This window comes from Cebus imitator, unplaced genomic scaffold (assembly GCF_001604975.1).
Source record: "Cebus imitator isolate Cc_AM_T3 unplaced genomic scaffold, Cebus_imitator-1.0 Scaffold231, whole genome shotgun sequence".
Classification (NCBI taxonomy): domain Eukaryota; kingdom Metazoa; phylum Chordata; class Mammalia; order Primates; family Cebidae; genus Cebus; species Cebus imitator.
The window spans coordinates 3890715-3897129 of NW_016107546.1; positions in this window are offsets into that span (position 1 = coordinate 3890715).

Sequence of the window (6415 nt, forward strand, 5' to 3'; positions counted from 1 at the left end):
TAAATCCTATGCTTAACTTCAGAATAGCACAATTAGATTGTATTGCAGTTTTGAAAGATCACTCGTTAAATACAAAACTTTAAAACATACCACAAGGCTTGGTACTTCATATATTTATTAAACAAGGAGACTCAGAAAATCACAGTGGTCTGGGCCCATGTGAACCTCTGAAACCCTCCCACCAGGAGAGAGGACTCGGAGGCTATGGTCCTAGGTGGGAAAGGGAGAGCAGTGCAGGCTTTGGTGCTGACCTAATGCTGGGGACTTAGGGCTCTCTCCTCTTTTCTTCTAGGTGGAAAATGAGCTTCTGTATGAAGAGGTCAGCGATAGGACAAAACCAGGTGTGATGGATAGCAAAGATGTGGAGCTCTCTTTTCTTGATTCAAGTTAGAAGAAAACTGCAGTGTGGGGACTGCTCTCAGCTATTTGGGAATTACTGATACCCTTGACTAAGCAAAGACAGACTTTTCCAGATTATCACCCAAGAGATAGAGCCTCCCCTGTCCAAGTTTGTGCACTAGTCCTTCATGGAGGTCAGCAAGGAAGGCACAAAGGCAGCCTCGGCGGTCACAGTGTCAGAACGCGCAAGCCCCATAAAGGTTGAATGCAGGCCAGCCACCCCTTTCTGTTCTCCAGCATGGTAGGCAGAGAGCATTCTGTTCTGTGGATGATTTTCCTCTCCACGAGCCAATCTCTCGGGCCGCTTTGCTGTATTCTACTGTCACCTGTTACAACGTGTATGCAGTGACCTCAGCCAGCAGCTGGGAAAACCCTCTACCCCCACCCCCAACAAAGGAGCTCATTTGAAATCCTGAGATCAGAGCTTACAGACCTGTGCACTTGCGCTTTATAGGCTGTGACTTTCAAACAGCTTCGGGAAACTTTAGGATGCTCTGGTGTACGTGGAAATTACAGCAGGGTAGAATGTTCATTTGGATTTAGAAAGAAAATGATTATTTTATATTTGGCTGCTCCCAAACTGTCCCTAAACTTCCTCTCCAGTGGGTGCCCCTCCACTGCCCCGACGTCTCACATTTACACTCACAATTTGACCCCAGCAAAGTCCTCCAGGGGTCAAACCACACATTGCCTCATCTCTATAGTGACGACTTCCTGTCCTCTGCTCTGTGAGTAAAGGCTCAGATAAAGATGCCTCTGTCGTTCAGCTCTCACTGGAAACATTTTGAAAGCAGAAGGAACGGAGACAGATGATGTCGGAAAATAAAAGCGATGCTTGGTTCGGAAACTTTTGAGAATATGCTTCCCTAAGAGAGAGCAGTAAAAGTGCACAGTACTTCCCAGCTTGCGGGTTCATATGGCCGGACTGCACTGCTTCTCATGGGAGAAGTCCTCTCTCCTGCAGACACTTCCCTGCCTGCCAGCCTGGGCTTCGCTGCAATCACCGCATGGTGCATTCCCAAGAGGGAAGTGCTTGACCAAGACTTCTGCTTGGGTTTGACTATCGGTTCTGGTTTCCTTTACGGCACAGGGTCTTCTCTTTAAGGCTCAAACACCCCCTAACACAAAGTAAGGGACAAGGGAACTTTAAAGCATTTAGAGACCCAAGCACAATAGGCTGTCGGTCATGAGGAGAAATCACAAAGGCAATTTTACCTGGAAGGGGGAGCAGCTGAACTTCTGTAGAGTAAGGTTCAGACTCACTTTCATAACTGAGTAGGAAATGTTCTAAATTTTTGGGAAATGCCGAAATGTTTATCGTTGGCATTCCACAGACACTTTTCAAAGTTCTGTAATGTTAGTTTCCTGTGTGCTCGTTCCCAAGGCTACTAAGCAACCTCAGTAATTAGTTTGATTGAGAAAAGGAACCGAAACTGTGGGGGACTCAGGGCTTTCACCTCCCATGATAGGAAAACTAGGCAAGAAATACTGTCTCCTCAAGTTGTGATTAGATAGTATTTCTTGCCTGGTTTCCCTATCACGGAGTCCTGGTATGGATTCTGCTATGTGTCCCTTGATGAAATGTGACAGTAGCAATGAAACAATTAAGACAATGGATGTTGGGTGGTGGAACAGGTTGTCGCTGCTGGAGTTGCGGAGGCACGGTGGGGAAAACTGAGAAACATACCCCAGGTCATCCCAGCCTCAGCACTCATTAGTCATGTTGATGGCATGCACCCTGGATATGACACAATGAGATGGCACTTTATCTCTGTGGCCTTTCCCCAAAAAACCCATAACCCCTGTCTAACTATGAGAAAAATATAAGACAATGGTGCAGGGTGGTGTTTCAGGAGACGGTCAGGGAAAGGGGAGGGGGCCCCAGGAGAGGGTCAGGCAGGGGAAGGGGAGGGGGGTTCCAGGAGAGAATCAGGGAGAGGAGAGGGGACTCCAGGAGGGGGCTTCAGGAGAGGGCCAGGGAGGGGACTTTAGGAGAGGGTCAGGGAGAGGGGAGGAGCATCTAGGAGGGAGTTTCAGGAGAGGGTTAAGGAAAGGGGAGAGGGCTCCAGGAGAAGGCCAGGGGAAGGGGCGGGGCTTCAGGAGAGGGTCTGAGGACACCCGGGTAGGAGACACCTTAAAATCCTGTCTCAGTCAGCAATGACTCCTCATAAGCCCACCACGGGCTTAAATATCAGAGACATGGTCAGCACCGCCCCATGTGAACTTGCTTCATACAGAGGGTCAGCACCGCCTGGTGTCAACACGCTTTATCCAGAGGGTCAGCAAAAAAATTAGCTGGGCGTGGTGGAGGGTGCCTGTAATCTCAGCTACTCAGGAGGCTGAAGCACAAGAATTGCTTGAATCTGGGAGGTGGAGGTTGCAATGAGGAGATTGCACCATTGCACTCCTGCCTGGGCAACAAGAATGAAACTCCATCTCAAAAAAATAAAATAAAATAAAATAAAATAAAAATGTATTTGGTCTTAGTTCCTGGTTCCTGGCACAGAGCTCCAAAAATTCCTGGAATTTCCTGAGTGATAAGGGTGTCTGCTTATTTGTAAAGAGCTCTTTCTGACCATGCCTGAGCTTATGCCAATGAGGCACCTCAAAGTGGGCCTACAGAGAGCTTCAAGGGAGGGGCTGACCATGCCAGAGAGATCACGATTAAGTTCTTATTTAGAGGGCTAGAACGTTCAGCCCCACCCCACCTCCGCAGAGAGGAGAGGGGTTGGGCACTGACTTCATTCCTGCTTACGTGGCTAAATTTTATTTCTCTCTCTCTCTCTCTCTCTCTCGCTCGCTCGCTCGCTCTCTCAATCTTTAAATGAGTTTAGAGACCCAGCACAGTGGTTTACACACGTCTGTAATCCTAGTGCTTTGGGAGAACGAAGTGGGAGAATCACGTGAGCCCAGGAGTCTGAAACCAGCCCAGGCAACACAGCAAGACAGTCTCTTAAAAAAATAATAATAATAATAATAACCAGGCACAGTGGTGTGTACACCTGTAGTCCCAGCTACTCAGGAGGCTGAGGCAGAAGGATCACTTGAGCACAGGAGGTCCAGGCTGGAGTGAGCTATGATGGCACAGCCTGGGTGACAGAGAAAGACCCAGTCTGGAAAAAAAAAAAAAAAAGCTTAAAATTTTAACGTTCATATTTTAGCTAGAACTTACTGAAATTCTAAATAGCCTTGAAATTCATAATATCATGAACAGGCCAGGCGCAGTGGCTCATGCCTGTAATCCCAGCGCTTTGGGAGGTTGAGGTGGGTGGATTATCTGAGGTCAGGAGTTCGAGACTAGCTTGGGCAACATGGCAAAACCCTGTCTCTACTAAAAAATACAAAAAATTGCCCAGGTACTGTGGCTGATGCCTGCAATCCCAGCACTTTGGGAGGCCAAGGTGGGTGGATCACAAGGTCAGGAGTTCAAGAACAGCCTGGCCAAGATAGTGAAACCCATCTCTACTAAAAACACAAAAATTAGCTGGGCGAGGTGGCAGGCACCTGTAACCCCAGCTATTTGTGAGGCTAAGGCAGGAGAATTGCTTGAACCCAGGTGGTGGAATTGCAGTGAGCCGAGATCGCACCACTGTACTCTAGCCTGACTTCGTCTCAAAACAAACAAACAAACAAACAAAAACAACAAAATTAGCCAGCAGTGGTGGTATGCCCTGTAATCCCAGCTACTCTGGAGGCTGAGGCAGGAGAATCACTTGAACCTGCGAGGCGGAGGTTGCAGTGAGCTGAGATCACGTTACTGCATTTCAGTCTGGCCAACAGAGGGAGACTTGGTCTCAAAAAACTAAAATAAAAATTAAAGAACTATTAAAAACATACACTGAGGAGAGAGTGCTCAAAGAAACAAAAGGGCTTACATATTCTGCTCTGTTTTCCTCTAAAGAAAATGTCAGAAGAGACAGGGAAAGTGTCCCAAAGGCTGTCCCTCTGGCAAGTCCCCAGGTCAACACTTGGGGTGGGAGCTGGGAGCTCTGGTGTGGAGCTCAGGTGGGAGATATCTCCTCCAATGCAGTCGTTACACAGAGTCCTACATCGAGGGTCCCAGGTGCATATATATATATTTGAGACGGAGTCTCACTCTGTTGCCCAGGCTGGAGTGCAGGGGCGTGATCTCAGCTCACTGCAGCCTCTGCTTCCTGGGTTCAAGCAATTCTCTTGTCTCAGCCTCGAGAGTAGCTGGGATTACAGGCATGCACTACAACTCTCAGCTAACTTTTTGTAGTTTTAGTAGAGACAGGGGTCTCACCATGTTGGCCAGCCTGGTCTCGAACCCTTGACCTCAGATGATACGCCTGCCTCAACCTCCCTAAGTGCTGGGATTACAAGTGTGAGCCACCGTGCTCGGCCCCAGGTATTTTTATTTTTTATTTTATTTATTTATTTATTTATTTATTTTGAGATGGAGTCTTGCTTTGTCACCAGGCTGGAGTGCAGTGGCGCAATCTCGTCTCACTGCAACCCCTGCCTCTTGGGTTCAAGTGATTCTTCCGCCTCAGCCTTCCAAGTAGCTGGGACCACAGCGCGCACCCAGCTAATTTTTGTATTTTTTTTTTTTAGTAGAAACCATGTTGGCCAGGATGGTCTTGATCTCTTGACCTCGTGATCCGCCCGCCTTGGCATCCCAAAGTTCTGGGATTACAGGCCTGAGCCACTGCTCCCGGCCCCCAGGTACTTTTAAAAAGCAGACACGGCTGGGCGCGGTGGCTCATGCCTGTAGTCCTAGCACTTTGGGAGGCCGAGGTGGGTGGATCACCTGAGGTCAGGAGTTCAAGACCAGCTTGGCCATCATGGTGAAAACCCATCTTTTTCTAAAGAAAAATAAAGCAGACATTTTGCCCCTGCTTTGCCCCTGGCACCTGTCCAGAGTGCTGGGCTGTTGCTGGGTTCCTTACAAAAACATAGCCCAAGTTGCTGATTTCATAGACAATTTAGAATTAAGAACAGCATTTAGAACTTTGATGTTAACTCATTCACTCTTTGGTCCAAAGTAGAAATTTCCTCTTCACTATCCCTGAGTAGATTATCAAGGTGGCTTCAGTGGCAAAAACGAGCATCGCATTTCCATGAAGGGCTTCCCGTTTGTGTAAGAGAAAGTTCCTGACATCGCACTGCTTCTGTCACGTCCATCATCAGTCACCAGAGCCATGCAGGAGCCTGCTGTCCATGACATGGTGCTCCATGAGACAGCACCTACACCTTTGGAAGGTTGACTAGGTGTCCCCTAACCAGGTGGTGTTGGAACAAACATTCTGGTCTGTCTTGTTGGATACCAGCCCCAACCCTATTCGTGGGTGCCCTTAGTCTTGGCGGTGACGAGGGACTGAGAAAAGGAAATAAAGACAAAGACCCAAGAGTAGAATTTTACAGCTAGAAAGAGGCAATAGCAGGGGGCTAAGAGCTGAAAGAAAATGAGCCTTCTAAGGTGAGACACTGAAAAGAAGCCTCTGAAACGAGGGGGAAAGAAGGACGCAAGGTCAGAGGAAGTCCCCAGTGGACTGCTTACATGGATATTCGCAAGATAAAATTAAATTAGAGACATTGTAGCTACCCCAGTAAGGAGGACCAACCTTGACTGAAGAAAAATTACACGCTATCCTGGCATTTATGTTCTCAGAAGCCAATGATTTGCGTTTTATAAATGATGCAATTGTGCCCTCTGGAGGATAAAGCTATGTTGCACAGCTGAAATTTTAACGTGGTTCCATTATTTGGCAGAAAATAAAAGGACTAAAAGAAAGCCTGGCCAGATGCAGTGGCTTGCGGGTAATCCCCTCACCTTGGGAGGCCGAGGTGGGCTGACTGCTTGAGGTCAGGAGTTCGAGACCAGCTTGGCCAACATGGTGAAACCCTCTCTTTACTAAAAATACAAAAAATTAGCTGGGTGTGGTGGTGCATGTCTGCAGTCCTAACAACTCAGGAGGCTGAGGCAGGAGAATCGCTTCAACCTAGAAGGCAGAGGTTGCAGTGAGCAGAGCCGAGATCGTGCCATCACACTCAA